This window comes from Lissotriton vulgaris, chromosome 8, assembly GCF_964263255.1.
Source record: "Lissotriton vulgaris chromosome 8, aLisVul1.2, whole genome shotgun sequence".
Taxonomy (NCBI): domain Eukaryota; kingdom Metazoa; phylum Chordata; class Amphibia; order Caudata; family Salamandridae; genus Lissotriton; species Lissotriton vulgaris.
Genome location: NC_141696.1, coordinates 270,927,531 through 270,946,950, shown reverse-complemented (window position 1 = coordinate 270,946,950; position 19,420 = coordinate 270,927,531).

Here is a 19,420-nt window from a genome sequence, read left to right as displayed (position 1 = left end):
CACTCGGCAACTCTGGGCATTAGCTTGCCTCATCTTCACTAAAGGCCCCACCAGACTGCCAGGGATGCCTGGTCTCACCCTGGAGATACCCATTAAGGGACCATCTCTCAGGGAAGCCAGGAAGGGTTTCGCAGCGGTCGAAGCGCCTTGGGACCCTATGGGTAAGTAGTGCGCTATATAAATGCCAATACATTTACATTTACATTTAACTAGTGAGAACACTTTTAGCCAGTTCTTTTCGGTCCACTGTCTTTTCAGCTCCTAGACTTTCTTCTTATTTGTGGTTCACAGGGCAGGGATGGAAATCATCTGTGAAGAGTAAGTACCTTTTGTTTTTGCCTAAATTGCCTGTTTAGGAGCACGCTTACTATGTATCAGGCACTTCGGTGATCTTTCTTCCGGCAAAGATTGATTTGGGTGTGGGCTTCTTCTTGGTTGGTATTTCCCAGGTTCTTCTGTAAATCCGCTATCAGTGTTTCCCAAAGATTTATGATGTTCTTTATGTCTCGTGTCTGGAATGCTGCCTCCTTTGTGGCAACATACTCCAACAGGCTAGTGATAAGGTTGGCAGTCGATTTAATTCTTTAAGGACTAGATGATGATCATCGCCTGTGGTTGTGCCAATTGTTTCCTGGGCTTCCGTCAGTTCCAGGGTCAGGTTAAAGGTGGCATAGAATCATCTGTGGTCGCTTTCCACTCTGTCGTCCACAGCAAAGTCACATAGTTTATGTGCCTGCCCTTCATTGGTAAAAATATAGTCTATTGTGGAGAGATTCCTAAAGGTCAACTTGGGGATCTATGAAGGGAGGCTGATTATTTTTATTCCAATAGTGGATTGTAGGTCAAAGTTTGTGAGGAGGGAGATCAATGGGCCAGACTTCTTCCCATTGCTGGGTGCGACAGGGACTTGATTCAGACTTCTTGTGTTAAAGTCACCTGCAATTATCACATTATGATGCTCAAATCTGATGAGTATGTCTTATAGGACAGTGGTAAAGGATTCCATGGCCTGTTGCGTTTGAAGTTTCATCTGGTTAATGTAACAATTCATTAATAGCAGGGGATGGGCTGCTGTCCCTTTTTCAGCCCCTCAATTATGATGACTTGGAGGTTAGGAGTTTCTACTTTTATGTCTTTGGATTTAAATTTGCAAGCATGATTCAAAAAAATGGATAAACCCCCAGATGGGCGTCTAAAGATGGTCTTTTTGGTGCTGGTATGTGATGTTCATAGAAGCCGCCAATTGGGGTGGTTCACTTGCCCCAGTTCTCCTGAAAGCACTATATGTCCCCCTTTGCAAGGTAGTCTAAAGTGGCCTTGTCCCTAAAGATTTTCCTTAACCCAGCAATATTCCATGAAATAAGTGTTAGCTTATGGTCTTGACCACTAAATTTAAGGTTGAGCATCCTCTGCTTGCATTGCTGTTTCTTGGGGTGGGCTCTGCTCTGATCCTTGTTGTCCCTTGGGGGGCCTGATGGTTTGAAGGCGGTCTCTGCCTCGCCATTTCCCCATCCAAGGGACTTGTCAGTGTGTCTGTTGGACCACTGGTGGCCTGAAAAAAGTAAGTGATAAGCCCTTGGTGGGAGGTGTTACCGTTGTTTTGTTCCTGAGTTTGTAGGGGAGTTATGCTCCTTGTTATCCTTCTATGTGCAGGCCCTATATGGTTCAACCTCCATCTCCATCGGGTAAAGGTCCCTGCTACATGGCCATATGTTTTTTAATGTCATGTTTGTGAGCTGGTGTATGGAAGCTCAGGAGAATTCTAGTGGGTATGTATGTATCCCCTCGTTAATACCTGCCCTCGGTCATGGCCCTCTTGTGTCCTCCAGGGCCTCTTGGGTACTCTTGGGCAGGAGCCCCCCACACCTACTGCAACCAGACACCAGGTTCGGAGGGTGCGTTGTCCTTGTGGCTGTGATCGTCGGCTACGGCCCGCATCCGCTGTCCGCGAACTATGAGACCCAAATACAGAAGTGAGCAGAGATGGTTGTCAAGCAAGTGGGGGCTCACCAGGGGAGCCACAAAATGCACCCGGGCTAGCCGAGCCATTTCCGCGGCACCCTGAGCCCAACACTTTGAGGCTGCTGGCTACGACTGCTGCACTTGCTCCCACACCTGCCGCCTCTGAGCCTCCAAGCGTCACCAAGTCTCTCCACCTCGCCACCACCTCTCCACCAGTCTTTATAGATTTTACACCCCCCACTGCTTCCCTGCCTCTCTAAGCACGCACTCACCACCTCTCCTCACCAGTCCTGTCTTCTACACCCCGGACAAATTTTCTTCTCTTGTGGGCGAGCAGGTCATTGTAGGACATAATGAGATGTAGGACTTGCATTGGGCAGAAATGCAGCAGAAGTACGGCGGAAGCAGAACGGGGTGTTGGTGGGGGGAAGCCTTGGGTGTCTTGGGAGCCTCAGGTGTCCCAGGGTAGCCCCACTCCTGGCCGGCCGGGCTGCCTGGGATTTATTAACCCAGTCCTCTGTAGCTCTGGGACTCAGGGGGGCCAAGAACCAGGAGATAGAGTCGGAGATTGGAAGTTGGGTAGAATCGGCACAGCACCGGCACCTCGCTTCGGCCCTTGCTCAGCTCGTCGCGTTGCGTCAGTGTCTCCAATGCGTGAGCGTTGGACAGTTGTTGCAGAGCTAATGAAAATTAGCTTCCAAGAGGTTTAGGTAGGAAAAGGTAACTTTCCAAAAGTTATCTTTCCTAAATGTTTATTACAAATGCAACTTAAGCAAAAAATTGTTCCTTTAATAGATATGTCCTTGAATGGATGTTTGAACAGTTTCTTATTAAACATTAGAGATTAAAGTTTACAATCATTTCCTATTATCCAGACACAGTCATGCCATTGAAAGCAGCTTTTGGGTGCCGTTCTTTGGAGGACCATGCCAACATGGTTCACTTTTAAACTTCAGGCACCCTACATTGGGGTTGATAAGGTGAAAGTAGGAACTACTTTGTAATATTTAAAAACAGTGTTTCCCACCTGTCAAAAAGAGTTACTTTGCGAGGCTTGATAGCAGGTTATTAGGATCCTGCATTCAGGCTACACAATATACCTGAAGGTAAGTTTTAGAGGCCTGCCTTGTGAATGGCACCATAAGCTCTAGTTTCCACAGGTGGCATTTTACTTCCATGTTCTGGGTGTATTATTTACACCATATAACAAAGACTTACAGACAAGTAAAATATATGAATCTGGGTAAGCCAATTTAACCATGTTTGAAGTGGAGACACCCAGAATTTCAAGCACAGCATGGTCTTTCAGTCCATGCGGTGCTGGTATTATTTCGACGTTCCAATTGCAAAGGAAATGCCCACCTATAACTAAAAAAGTAATTATAGGGCAAGCGATCCTCACGCGGGTTTGGTGGTGCGGGACTGCCCTGCTGCTGCACCATCAAACTCATTATCGGCCCCAGAGTGTGGCATCTCTCTTGTGCCCCTCCGCCCATACGTATTATATTGGGACCAGTCTCCTGACACCATTGCGGTGTTGCTGCCTAGCTGTGGGATCAATCTGGGTTTTCCTGTTTGCACGTTTGTCTAAAGGTTATTTATCCACCACCACCTTTGAACTGTCAATCAGTTGTTTCAGGCAGAGGTCGCAGGGCCTCTCAGGGTTGAAAGGGAGGTCATATTGGGTGAATTTAACAATGGAAATGAGAGTTTGTTATTATGCATACATGTATGGTGGTGTACATTGACATCGTATTTATTAATATTAACAACATTCTAAACTAGAAAGTCCTGCAGGACTGAATGAGCAAAGTGCCCATCCCTGCAAGCCTTTCCAGACACTAATGTTTTGTGAATGTGTGCAGGGATGACCACGTAGCCCCCTGGCAGATTTCCTGGACTGGGACTCCATGTGCTAACACAGTGATACCAGCTTTAGCTCTGGTGGAACGAGCCCTCAAACTCTCAGGGAGCTACTTCTTTGCCAGTGTTTAACAGACACAAACGCAGGCCACAGAGCAGAATAGTAACACAAGTGCAGTTACAATTAATGGATGAGAAATAAGCTTTCAGCTCTTCTGAACTGTGGGACATATTTAGAATAAAGTGAAGCAGAACAGCAAATCAACTTACTGTGCTGCACTGCGTGACACACAAAGGGCAGTAATATGCCATATTTAAAAGAATACCCTTGCAACACCCATGGAATGCCTTCCCAGGGCAGAGTAATGCAACACAGTGATTTGCGATGCGTTGCATTGCTCCTGATTTAGGAAGCCGCTCAGGGCCATGCAACATGGCCTTCATTGGCTTAATAGATTGCATTTTGGACTTGCGTTGCTCTTACACTACCTTGCGTGGTGCAAGAGGTATGCAACTCCTCTCATAAACATTCCCCTAGGCTTTTGTTAAATGGAGAGTCATTGGCAGAATCTTTTAAATGGCAGTATGTCTATCCTGTGCCTTACAAAATTGTATCATGCTAAACAGGCATCATTCTGCATGTTATCACATATCCTGACCTACAGTTGATTTTGAAAGTGACATAAATGCTGCTCCTCATTCCCGCTATAAAAAAAGGGTGATCCATGGGCCTCTCTTTCAAATGTCTTGAGCAAGGATCTGAAACCAAATTCCTAGGCATCTGAAGCCAATATTAAATTTATGAAAACACTCAAAATACATATTTGCTGCTAGTTCTTGAATGCATTTTAGCTTGTCCCTGGAAATCTCTTATCAGTAGGTTGATGAGTTATAATTAAACCAAATTCAAATCAAACATCAAGGAAAAGAAAACGAAATGCACATAATGTTGATTTAGCTGCAATGTATTGCTTATGTTATCCAGTAGCTAAGATTCCATAGTGAAATCAACAACTGAAATAATCCTTATTCCGTTTGTGTGCTTCGTGTTCAGATATGAGGCATCTCTGCTTGTCTTTACCTTTGTTTAAATGCACCAATCATTTTAACTAGAACGTATTCTGAGATAAACTGTATTGAAAGTTAGGGCTGTGATGCACAGATGATCTGGGTGGCTGGAGCTATGAGGAATCTCGTAATGCTAGACTATGAGGAAAAAGCCCAATATGAAGTAATTCAATATTACCACCCCATCTTTCCCTCTTAGGTGCTGGGACTAGCGGTTCTGGAGGTTCTGCATCAGCCCCAGAACAATTGAACATGTTTAGATAAAGAATGAACAATAAAGGAACCCAGCAAATGTTTTTTCTTTAGACAGCATTTGTTGTTTTCAAAGACAGACTCTCACACTCTTTACCTGTACAGAAACTAAAATTAAAGGGAGAGATGGGACGCTTAAGAGAAAACACAAGGTTGAAGCACCCCCGACGTACAGGTGCTGCTTCACTCCTGCAATGACAACCTAGAGGGGAGAAAGGCATGAAATGCATCTGTAGGGCAACAAAGCAGAAGAGTTTGGTTGATAACGCTGGCAAGGAATGCAGAGAGGGTAGATACCGGTAACATCTGTTATACTCACACACAAGATCATGGGTGACAAGTGTTTGTGGACCAGGAAGGCGAAGACGGACCACAGAAGGGCACACAATAAATACCTACCAAGGGCGGGGTCTGCAGGCGCGGAAGAATAAAAGCCCAGCAAAATGCATGTAGGCACATAAATACAAACACAAAAGACCAGTAGCCCAGTAGAAAGAAGGGCTCAAACAGTGTCCTTGGGATGCCTCACAGCAGGGGCCTTGGGAGCAGGTGATTGGTCAGCAAGGTTCAGGTTTAAGCAGACACCGCACATGCAGCCTGGGCTGGACCTGATGGCCACTCCCACAGATCTCAGTGGCAAGGGAAGCCTGGAAGCCACGAAAACTAAACACCTGGTAATTGTGCATGGTTGGGACAAGTCTTGCTGTCAAAATATTAGCAGGGACAAAGACTATGTAAATACTGTCCATTTGTTCTCTGTATTACAATAACCAAGAAATGTGTTTTGATAAACCATGTGTTACACAAGATTTAATAAACCGTGGCCTGTTTGCACCATAAGTGGTTCCCAGTGTACTCAATAAAGTGGAAGGTGCTCAGGTCAGATGGGAGGGACAAAGACCACTCACAGGACTGGGAGGGGTTTGACACAGTGAGCCCTACGGAAGTGGAAACAAATGTACCACACCTCTGCACAGTCATTGGCATAGGTATGCCAGGATACATTGGGGAAATGTACGAGCTCGGACCAGGGTTCATAGTTGTTGCATTGGTGTATTTTGTTGCTTGCTTGTACTTTGACAGGAATCTAATAAAAACAAATATAGAAAACAACGAATCTCTACCTGACTTTTGCAAAAATACATCTCAAGAAAAGAAGCAATGGCTTGCTAAATATTTATGAAACCCACCATAAAAGTCGAGCTAGTCCAATAGAAGTTTCAGATAGAATAGCACATTTCAAGTACGACAGCCCCAAGAGAATATTCTAGAACTGAATGAAGATCAAGGGACTGGCAAACTCGACAAGCTACAAACGTCTGCAGAAAAGCGGCCTGCAACCTACCCCGAGAAATAAGAATGCTCTGCGTCGAGCATCGATTGGAAAAATAGAAAACCTGAGACGCACCCTCTGATGATTTCAGTAGGCCTAACAGACACGAAGAGTACAAAAATAAGATGTGCTTTCGTTTCATTAAACATTTCTTTAAAATAGGAATTTCCTGAAACAGACTGAAAATCTAAACAACCTTTAGCCATTTATTTAATCTACACAAATCATTAAAATGGTCCATAATAAAAAACACTCACATGGGCATATTATCAACACAGGCGATAAAATTATAGCCGCTTTAGCAGCAGAAAATTGCCGCTAAAACGGTGATAACGGACTTGATAATATGCTTTATGGAATTCCAATTGAAGCCCATGGTAGATGTGAAGGACATCTAACCTGAGCTTCAATTGGAATACCATAAAGCATATTATCAAGCCCATTACCACCATTTTAGTGGCCGTTTTCTGCCGCTAAAGTGGCTTATCGCCTGTCTTGATAATATGCTCCATAGTTCTTTATTTTATCTGGAAGGAGAGATGGCTATCATGGAAAAAGCCATGTGCAGACAATATACGGAGGAAGTATGCCTAATACTGCCCTGGCATGTAATAGTGCCCTCAGATGATCTAACCTAAGGCCAGCCGAGCCTTAGATGTTGGGTTGCAAGCACTAACTGTAATACTCAAGCAGGCAGGAGTAGTAAGGGCTAGGAAAACTAGATTAGGCTTGAAGTCCCCGCCTCCCAGGAAATAAATGTTGACTATGTGAATAGAGCAGTGATGGTAAATGATGGTTTACAAGTTGGGCACTTTGTAATAAATCAGGGGACTTTAAAGGGGATACACTTTGCTATTTTTTCATGAAAGAAAACTCAGGGGCATATTATTATATATTAGAAACAGCGTTAACATTATCGCTGGTTTAGCGGCAGAAAACTGCTGCTAAAGCGGCGTTATTGGGCTTGATAATACACCCTTGTGAATTCACCTAGAAGCCCATGTTCTGGTGTGAACATGGGCTTCTATGGGAATTCTCTACGGCCAATTTTTTTTTTTTATTTCATTAATCTTTATTTCGATCACAGATCATAAAAGATGTAGAACAATACATACATTTAAAAACTTATTAAACATAGTGTGATCCAATTTTATAAGAAGTATTTAAAATATAGATAAGACATTTGTGGGAAGCCGCTAGTCATGTCCATTTATGCCAGACTTTTCATCATTCGGCTGCGGGTGAACCACAATGAAGTTAAAAATTTTGACAGTGCAAAAACGGTAGGAGGGGAGAGATCAGATTTTAGAACTCTATAAGCAGTTTGGTGAGATCTAAAACCCAAGTTCCTGAGCATCGGAACAAGCCAATATTTCCTGCTCCGCTCGTAGCCCTTGCAGAAAAGGACCGCATGCATGTCGTCTTCCTTTGGGTGTGCACACATTGGGCAAATTGATGTAGTGGAGCAGGTTGACCAGGATGCTGTAAACGCGGCTAAAGGAAGGCATCCATAACGCCATTGTAAAAACAGTTTCCTGGTTAATGCAGGGGAAATCTCATCTAGAGTTTTTTCAAAGGAATAGGTATCTTTTATATTCAAGAAGAAGTTTGTCAGAGACCCCTCACGAGTGTCATTGGAGGCTCTGGTGAGCATCATGGCATAGTAGGTATTCGCGAGTGCCTTTTTTGGGATCTTAGTGCAAGAATTGAGAGGATCAATCCATAGTTCCGGGAATCCCATTTCCTCACACCTTCCTTTGACGTAAGTCAACCAAGGAATCCTCTTTGTGCTCCGTAGTTCCAGGAATTCTTGTAGTTCTTCTCTATAGCTTGCGAGATCTGGGCTAGTCCACAAACGCCTCCAGAATTTTAGGGGTTTTAGTCCTAGCTCCTCTGTAATGGGTCTGATTCCTAAATCCAACCTTAGTGGTAGTAGTGGGGTGCTCTGGGGGAGGGCAGCTACCTGTCTCAAAAACTTATTCTCCGTGGTCTGTAACTTGGGGTACGGCGTGTATCCCCACAACTCTCCCCCATAAGTGACCCCTGCCCTGGCTTGTGTTTTATATATGTGAATGACTGGGGTGAGTGGTCGATAGCTAGATTTGTTTGCCAGACGCAAAGTGCCACCCGCCAACTGTGCCAGTTTGATGGTCACTTTGGCCTGGTGGGTTGACCAAGTTAAGTGTTCATTTATAGTAATTCCCAGGTATTCAATATTATGCACCCGTTCTAATTGAACCATGCCTAGCTTGGGAGGGGTTCTATTTCTGGAGTTGGGATTTAAAATCATGAATTTTGTTTTTTGGGGATTGACTTCCAGTCCCCGGTCGGAGCAGAAGTTAAGGAAGCCGTCCAAAATGCGCTGAATCCCCATAGGGGATTTAGACAGCAACAGAGTGTCGTCTGCAAACATAATTGCAGGCACCCTGTTGCCAGTCAACTTGGGGGCGTCCGAGTTGGCAATCCTGTTAAGGTGGGCAATTACCCCGTTCACGAAGATGCAAAACAGGGTGGGTGCAAGTACACAACCCTGTCTTACACCTCTGCGAACGGGGAACCGCTGAGTTAGTTTTCCACCTTTGCCACACCTAACGCGGGCATAGTTGTTAGTGTGGAGTCTTATCAGGATTGCCAAGATGTCGGTGGGGACATTGAGTTCTTTCATGACATTCCACAGCCTCGCTCTAGGCACCAAATCGAAGGCGGCACGTAGGTCTACAAAGATGGCATAAAGACTACCGCCTTCGATTATCGCTGTTCTCCAATAGAGCAGTTGTAACCTAAATATTTGGTCTGTGGTGGAAACACCCTCCCGGAATCCTGCCTGATATGGGGATAGGATATCCATTTCTTGGATCCACGCTTGCAAACGATTTAAGATCAGTCTGCCAAAAAGTTTTTGAGAAATATCTATCAGACTGATAGGTCGATAGTTGGACGGGAGCAGGGGGGATCCCTTTTTATAGATTGGGACTACCTCTGCTCCCGTCCAAGTATCGGCACAGTCATTCCCTCCTGGATGGCATTAAATATTAGTGTGAGGTACGGTGCCCAGATCCCTGGTTCCTGTTTGAACAGGTCCCCCGGGACCCCGTCCAACCCCGGGGCTTTTCCAGCAGCTAGACCTTTAATGGCCTCCCTTACCTCTTTTTCAGTAAATGCAACCCCCGAAGGGGTTGGAGTTCTGGACTTTTTGGTTCCGTCCAGAGGTGTCAGGGAACAACACCCAAAGACCCCGGAGTTCCACCTGCCTTGGTGCGCTAATGAACAGAAACACGGGCTTCTCGATGGTGGCGTCAAAGACCAAAGGTTTATTACTGCAGGGACACAGAAGTCACAGAATCTACACACGGGCAGAGACTAGGAGCCTGTTCGATTTGTACATTGAGGGTTGCTCCTTATATACCAAAAATTGTGCTTTAGGCAAATATTTCACATGTCAGTACATTCCCAAACCTTTGTGTCTTAAACAATAAATATTTGGCGTTACACAGGAACTGTCGATAATATCTGATGCCAAACATCACGAAGAGGGGTTCCCACTAGTCCATCACAATCCCTTGTCAATATTGCATTCAAGAGCCGGACCGCCTCATCGTAAAGTTCGTTACCTCCCCCTAATAAAGGCCCAGAAGGAAAGGAGCAGAGCCAGGTGCAGAAGATAGAAAAACGGGATAAGAGATGTTTGTGGGTTGTAAATGGGCAAGGCTACCGGCTTCGGCCGCCTAATCATGATCGGGACAATGGATACGAGAACCAGTTCAGGTGGGCTGGCCTCGGGCAGAGGAGGCAGCTTTTGTCGATTCATGCAGCTACAGCGTGATCTGGTTTAAGGCACACGTGTCATGAAAAGAGGTGAATCTCCGGCTAAGGCTACGTGTCCTTAATCGAAATGAAGTGATCAGAGGTTATTGCATATGTGAGGGCAAGAAACACAAAATGGCGGACATGATCTAAGATGGATGCCGTGGGTAGATCAGAAATGTGTTCATAACAGGAGTGCTCTTGCTCGTATCGTAGCGAAAACACCAGGATAGGCTAAATGGATCATTTGCGGTTCGCTGATACTAATATTATGTATTTCCGACAAACTTGAAAACACGGGTTCAAATTGTCACGGAACCTCAGACCCTCCTTTTGCCCTTACATAGGCAATTACTCAGTCTATATCAGAGTCTAGTTCTATACTCATCAGGTCAGTGACATGTTGTTGTATCATCATCCTTTCTCGTGCCTTTTCTCCAAACGCAGGTGGTTTCCTAAAACAGGTTGCAGCACAAAGGCTACACAGGGCTGGACCACACTGGATAATCAGGCAGCATGAGAAGAGGAATACTAAGATGACACCAATGACCATTAGAACCTTCCATCCCCACGCTGAGATCAGAGTCCAAACCCACTCCATAAAGGACCAGTTTCCCTTGTCTACATGTATAGAGTCGGAAATCTTGTGTAGCTTAGAGATCGCCTCATAGACTGTTGGAGCATTATTAGGAATAAAGACACAGCAGCTCGATTGGATCATTCTGCATACCCCACCTCGGTCTGCAAGGATAACGTCTAAAACCATACGGTTTTGCAACGTCATGAGTCTGTCCGCTTGAAGCTCAGCTGTCAGGTTGCTAAGGGCACCAGTAGTTTCGGTAATAGTAGATTCAACTACCCGTGTTAGCTGACGTATGTTTCTACTATTGGCCATAGGCCCCCAAAACGGAAGGAAGCCTTTGAAGAAGTCTCCAGCTTCCTGACCAGCAGTATCTTCTTTGCTGAAGACACCTCTCGCTATTCTGGTTCTGTGGTAAGCAGTGTATGTTGGAGGCAACAATCGAGCAATATAGCATGAACCTGAAAAGTCAGCAGGCAACCATGTATAAGCTCGGTCTCGACAAATGAAATAGGTACCCCTAGCAGTGAGGAAGGCAGGGGAAGAGTTAGCCGGAAACACATAAGCCTCAACGCACTCACTCCTCCCTAGCTGAGCTCTCGGATTTCTCCCATTACCTTGCAAACAGACCTGACCTCGGTGAGGTACGACCCAGATTGGAGTTGAGCTTTTACGCTTGCTTTCTCCTAAACTAAGGCGATACTCTGAAGTATTCCAACTCAAATACACTCGTAGTTCGTCTCTAGGGTATGATGGAGTATTATTGACATCCTTGATCATGTCAATAATTCCCTGGACTAAAGCTTTGTTGGCAGAGTTATATTTAGTGGAACGTGGTGGACGCGGAGGATAGGTCTCAAGGGCATAAGCAAAGATGGTTTGAAGGGCCTGAAATGATCCATTGTAGCTGAAAGGCAAAACCAGATAGGGAATACCTTTATCCATAGTGTGGGGTATCAAGCCACACACCCAGCAGTCTGTAGTGTTAACTACCAGTTGGTGTTGGTGTAAGAGCTGTACAAAAGTGTTGTTAATGAACTCTGTACGTCGGGCTTGCTCATGTTCAGGAAACGAGTGAAAAGAGTGTATAGAAGAAACAGTAGAAGTGACAGGATCAAGGGGAGGTACTGTAGTAACTGGCACAAAAATCAGATTTATACTAAAGACGATTCCACCCACCAATGTTGCTAAAATAATCAAAAATGTAACAGCACATTGCATCAAAAAACATTTGTTACGAAGAATTTTGTACAGTCTGTTTCTGCGAACATAAATCACATTTTCTCGTTGCAGCGCAGGAAGCTCCATCTTCTACAATCCGCTCGCGACCACTGATGATGTGTACGTAGATGAAAATGCCTCTGTCAGCCCTGGGAGTTCCCAAAACCAACAGAAAGATCGACCTTGTGTCAGACCCCTGCAAATTCAAACTAGGCACACAGCCACGACCCTACGGCTACCCAGACGGCAAGGCAATTTTAAAAACAATAAACAATAGCAAACTTCCTGGCTGAAAAGCAAAAGTTCAATATATATATATATATCAAAATTACAATATGCAGTTGCCTGCTTTATTTGTCTTTTTTATGGCTTCTAAGGTTGTATCTCTTCTTCGCTGGTACTGTCTGATCGGAAAATAGTGTATCACTAGCAGCTGTTGCAGAGTTTAAGTTCGCAGATAACAAAGTTTCTTCTGATGCTGGAGACAAATGTTCAATGTTCGAAGGAGTTTTCTCAGGAGGAGAGTCAGGTTTCAAAGTGTCAGTAATCAAATCGGCATCACTGAAAGGAATAAACTTTGGTGTGCTGTCAGTTTCGGAGGCACCAATTCCCTTTTTCACCCAGTCGTCGTAAGGTAGCGGCAACGGAACACGCTTTACGTGAGAAGCGTGAATCCAGTGCTTGCGGCCAGCGACACGTACGGCTGTCCTCGTTGCCAGCAGGACCTGGAAGGGGCCGATGTAGCGAGGCTGAAGATTCTTTGTCCTCGCAAAATTTCTGACCACCACTTGGTCGCCGGGTTTCAGTTGATGCCCTGGACTCTCCGGAGGCTTTGGCAGTGCATCGAAAACCTGTTGATGAATAAGACTCAATTTAGCAGTCAAGTCGTAAAGGTAGTCTATCAACATAGGATATTCAATGGAGCAAAATTGTTTAGGCCTTGGCACACCCCAGATATTTGCTGGGCGGCCAAACACAATCTCGTATGGAGAAAGCCCTATTCTAGAATGCACTGTTGCTCTCGTTGATAACAAGGCCAAAGGAAGTGCGTCTGGCCAAGCCAAACCTGTGGATGCTTGAATTTTGGCTATCTTCAGCTTGAGGGTACCATTATAACCCTCCACTAGACCAGCTGACTGGGGATGGTTCGCACTATGAAATTTTTGTTTCAATCCTAGACCTGCACATACACTCTGCATAACTTTCCCTATAAACTCACTTCCGTTATCTGACCATACAATCCGTGGCATTCCAAATCTAGGGAAATATTCTTTGAGAAGAATTTTGGCAGTTGATAAGGCGGTATTGTCCTTCAGTGGGTATGCTTCTATCCACCTGGAAAAAGCACAAACCACCACCAAGACGTATTTCAAATTATTACAGCGTTCCATGTGAATGAAATCTAACTGAATCACTTCAAAGGGACAGGAAGGAGGAGCGAAATGACCAGCTGGAGTTGGAGTTCCCTTGCCAGGGTTATGCATCAAGCACACCATACAATTTTTCACCACTCTCTCTGCACACTTACTGATCCCATCATTCTTCCAGACCGGAGCCAACATCTTACAGATACCTTTAGAACTTATATGCGCTACTCCATGCGCCATTGTCACTACTGCAAGCACATACGCATCCGGCAACATCCAACGTTGCTGCTCTGTCAGATCAATCCAACATCCATTCGAGTCCAACTTGCCCGTATTTTCTCTCCATACACGTTTCTCTTCCTCAGTCGCTTCTTTCTGAATCTCCTTCACACTTTCCATTGTATCTTCACACATCCCAGACTCAGCGATCCATCTTGCAGATGTTGCAACATACATTCTACTCATCACATCTCTAGCTGTCTGTTTAGCAATTTCATCAGCAAAAGCATTCCCACGTCCAACATCATCCGTGATTGCTTTATGAGCACTGCACTTTACAATTGCAACTTCAGTTGGCAAGGTTAGAGATTCCAACAAGTCGTTAACTAGCTGACCATGTTGAATCTTAGTCCCATGGGACGTAATGAAACCTCTTTCTCTCCACAACTGGCCAAAACTATGGGCCACGCCAAATGCGTACTGACTATCTGTGAACACATTCACTCTCTTTCCCTCAGCTAAAGCACATGCTCTCGTTAGAGCTATTAATTCTGCAGCTTGGGCAGAATTCTGACTCACTCTTGCAGTCTCCACAATCGTCTTCAAAGTCGTCACCGCGTAAGCAGCAGTCACATCACCATTCTCCAATTTAAAACATGACCCGTCCACATACAGCGTACCATCTGGATCGGGTAACGGAGTATCTTTCAGGTCAATGCGTCCTTTTGTCTCTTCCTCCGTTTTAAAATAGCAGTCATGTGGCTCAGAATCACTCGACTCTTGATCAGTCGGCAACAGCGTTGCTGGATTCAATACATTACACCTTTTGATCTGAATATGACTCGCTAGTAGTGTCAGTTCGTAACCAGATAATCTCGCACTGGTAAGGTGTTGTGTCTTCGTTCGGTTCATGAGTGTATCCACTGCATGAGGAACCATGACCACTAGCATATTGTTCATCACCAAACCAGCAGATTGCCGAATGGAAGCCGCAGCTGCCGCTGTAGCCCTCAAACAACTAGGCAACGCTCTGGCCACCGGATCTAATGTTGATGAGAAATACGCACAAGGGCGTTGTTTATCACCAAACTTCTGTGTCAGAACACTCAACGCGCAACCTTCTCTCTCGTGAACGTAGAGCGTGAATGGTTTACTGTAATCAGGTGTACCCAATACAGGAGCTGAACACAAGGCTTTTCGTAATTCAGTAAAACTCTCTTGACATTCATCAGACCATGGCACCGGACTCGGAACATTTTTCCCAGTCAAAGCTACCAATGGTTTCGCTAAAAGAGAAAAATTCGGAATCCACTGCCTACAGTAGGAGGTAATACCTAAAAAGGCACGTACTTCTCTCTGTGTGCGTGGAACACTCATTTGCGTAATTGCTTTTATTCTTTCTGGGGTCAACTTCCTTCCCTCCTTTGACAAGAGATGACCTAGGTAGGTCACTTCTTGGCAGCAGTATTGCATCTTGGAAGGTGACACCTTGTGATTTAAATCAGACAAATGATGTAACAACGATACTGTAGCTGCTATGCAAGTTTCCTTGTCATCGGCAGCCACTAAAAGATCATCTACGTACTGTACTAGGGCAGAACCTGGAGGAAGGACAAAAGAATCTAGCTGACTTTTTAAAGCTTGACTGTAAATAGATGGACTCTCACAGTAGCCTTGTGGAGCGCGTTTAAATCTGAAGCTTCGACCTCCTAGACAGAAGCCAAAAATATCCCTACTTTCCTCGGCTATCGGAATGCTGAAAAAGGCATTCTTCAAGTCGATGACTGAGAACCAATTGGCTGTAGCAGGAATCAATGTTAACAATGCAGTAATGTCTGGAACCACAGGAAACTGCGGAAGTACAATCTTATTAACTTCTCTAAGGTCTATGACAAACCTATATACTGGAGGTTTCGTAGGATCAGTTCGTTTCAGAATTGGCAATACAGGACTATTACAAACATTTTCTCGAGTTTCTTCAACCACACCTTTCTTAATCAAATCTTGCACAATCAATAAAAGTGCACGTTCTCCTTCACTCGATATTTTATATTGGGGAATTCTGGGAAATTTTACATTTGCTTTCAAGGTTACTACATACGGTGGTATTTCTAAAAGGCCTACATCATTAGGTCCAGTCGCCCAAAGAGAATCAGGGAGTGAGCGCAGCTCTGGCGGGAGTGCATCCATTGATAAGTACATCGGAGAAGTGATTCTTTTACCCAAAGTAAGCTGTACTCCTTCCGGAGAACAGTACAATGTCGCATATAGTCGTTTTAACAAATCTAAACCAAGCAGATTTTCATTACAACCTGTCGTCAAAATCAAGGGTGCTTTCAATTGGCGTGGTCCAACTGAAATAGACAAAGGATTAGATATCGGGTTGTAAACAGGGGCGCCTGAAAAACCTACGGAAACATTTGTTGAGCCAGACAAAGGTGCGCCAGGGAGTTTCGCATGAATGATAGAACTTTTTGCGGCACCAGTATCCAACAGAAACGGTTCGACTACACCTGATGTTGCTACTGCGACATAAGGCCCACTCTGATCCACTGGAACTGATACTACTCCCTCTCTCTGTCCGTGGCTGTCCTAGTACCCATTTTGCTGGAATCCCTCATCAACTTCACAATAATCCTCAACAAGATATTGCTGAGATCTATTCTGTTGACCTGACTGTACGTTTCGTTGATCAAAGTGATTAGAGGGACGATCATTCGTTTGCGGAGGCATAGCACCTCGCCCTCGACCTCTAGAATTCTGCGCAAAACCACCACGACCTCTCTGAGCTGCTGCTGCATTATTTTGCGCTAAAATCGGACATTCATTCTTGTAGTGACCCTCTTTCTTACAGTACGCACACTGATTCCACTGATATTGAGGCCTGGTTGAACTATAATCTGTCCTTTGATACGAATTCTGTTGCATATTAGTCTGGTTCGTGCGAGGCGGATACGCCTGCTGTAAAAGAATTTTAGTCTTTAAATCTTTCGTTTTCTTCTCTGATTTTTCCTTTTCCTCTTTATCCCTATTTTCGTAGTACTGCGCAGTCGCAAGTATTTGCGCAGTTGTGGAAACAGCCCACGCACTCTCTGAATCCTTTAATTTATTGCATAATTCAGGTAACAAATTATGCACAAATTTATCGACAAACAATCTCTGTCCTCCTTCAGTGCTCATATCCTGACCACTATGATCTACAAAAGTCTCTTCGAACCTCGTGAAGAAGTCGGAGACACTTTCTTCTTTCTTCTGCTTGCATGCGGATAATTTATCCCAATTAACACGCAACGCAGGCATCAAAGTCTTCATTAAGTCAATTATTCTACCTGGAAGATTAGCAATTAGGGGTTCGGGTTTTGCACCACCCGTTTGCTGACCATCCGCTGCAGTGATAGCTGCCCAATCACCACCTAAGGCTGCCTGATGATCCTCTCTACGAATTTTAGCCCACACTGGTTGTGGAACTACATTGCCAAATAGCATATCGATATCTGCTAAGTTCATTATACAAGCTTCAACTGTCTGTGTTAATTCCTTGTAATATCCGGCTGGATTCTTACGCGGATCTGGCAAGGCCTGTTTCACTGCTAGCACTTCAGCTCGCTTCCATGGAATGTGTATCCACACTCGTTGGAACTGTGCTGGAGCAGCTGCAATACCTGCATTATCATCACGTTGTATTGCTTCGCGCCAGATTGGAGGAACCTCCCTCATAGGATATTGGCGACTTAGCTTCATTTTACCTTTCTCTAATTCTCTCGGCGAACGAAGAGATGGATCATTCCTAAAACTCAAAATAAGTTCCATCGCTTCTTTTATATTATCACCCACTATCATTCCTGCAGCAAACTCTTTTTGAATTTTAATTAAATCCTCCAAGTCTGATTCAACATCATCTTCCTCTATTTCCTCACGTAACAACGAGCACATCTCATCAAAGACGTATCGTTGCGTTGGTTCCTTCCACTGCATAAACGTATCCAGTACATCTCTCGTACTATATCTTCTAACTTTCGTAATCCATCTGAGAGCCGTGGAATCTAAAACTCCCCGTTCTTCAGTACTTGGTAGCTGACTACGTCTCTGAACTGAATCAGAAGTAGGAGTCTTAATTAAAGATTTATATAAAGGAGACAGAATATTAGCAACAGAATCAGTTATTTTTCGACGTACAGAAAGTGGAGTTAATACACTTGCAGACGTAGAGAACACAGTAGAGGTAGGAACAGATTGTGAAGCAGTAGGAGTATCGAGGAAAATAGTCTGTGATGTAGTAGGTGTAAGCGAGACAGATACAGGTATAGAAGACGGCAACCCAGGAAGAGGAGGAGCCGTAGGAATATTCACATTAACCACAGGAGGTACAGGAACTAGATTCTGAGGAACAAGAACACCAGGTTGTCCAGCAACCGGCAATTGAACATTCGGTACAAGTTGGGCCGTAGCACCTTGTGCATACGGTGGAGGTGACCGTAACAGATAAGACAACAGAGGATCGTTTTCGGGATCCTCCAGTATCTTAGCTGTTTTCGATGGCAAGGCAGGGTAGCACTTGTCAATCGCTAAATTATGCTCTCTAATTGCTACATCTATAGCCTTCTCACACTCGTTAGCCTGCAACTGTTTAGTCGCTTGCTCTAGAGTTAACTCTTCTTTCTCTTTTTGTTCTTTCTTCAACCTTTTCATTTCTCTCTGTTTAGATTCTTTTCGCCAATAACGGAAAGAATCAAACATTGCCGGCCGGGCTTTCTTACTAAACAATTTCGCTTCTAAATTATCAAGGATCTCGGGTTCAAAACTACCATGTAGTGGCCAACTAAGGACACCATCCTTCTTACAATAACGGACCCATATCTCATTATAAGATATAGGACCCACTCCATACTTGCAATATAGGTCATAAAGGGGAGTCCCAATTGGAGGAACCAAACAAGAATCCTCCAATCGTGAGTCATGGTTGCAACCGAAACAAGACAACATTTTCCGACTTACCATTTTCAGTCTGGAACACAAAACAAACAAAACACGAAACAAATATGTGCACTCGAACCAAGAACTTAGGCCTACCAAAACCAAACTAATGTATCGATACCCAAACTGAACCAAATAGATTATCGTAACCAGAACAACTAGTGATAATCTTACGAAACCAAACCAAACCAAGAACCGATCAAGGATTTTTAACAATCCTCACAAAGTAACCAGCTAGCTATCACTAAATACTTAACTGAGGTACTGAAGACGTCACCAAGGAGAAACCCGTCACGTTTCGCTGTACTAAGGCTGCACCTCGGGTCCAAGACAGGGCGACGGTCAAGGCAACGGCCCACTGCAGCCGTCCTGAACGGGAACCCTCGTGGAAGAGAACTTCAGGGCCACTTTTGCGATATGCCGGGATCGATGAAGTGGGGCGCCTCCCTCGGAATCTTCACACGAAGCTCCTCGAACTCTTCGGGCTTTTGGACCGGTACCGAATGACGTCGCCCCACGTTGGGCGCCAATTGGAGTTCTGGACTTTTTGGTTCCGTCCAGAGGTGTCAGGGAACAACACCCAAAGACCCCGGAGTTCCACCTGCCTTGGTGCGCTAATGAACAGAAACACGGGCTTCTCGATGGTGGCGTCAAAGACCAAAGGTTTATTACTGCAGGGACACAGAAGTCACAGAATCTACACACGGGCAGAGACTAGGAGCCTGTTCGATTTGTACATTGAGGGTTGCTCCTTATATACCAAAAATTGTGCTTTAG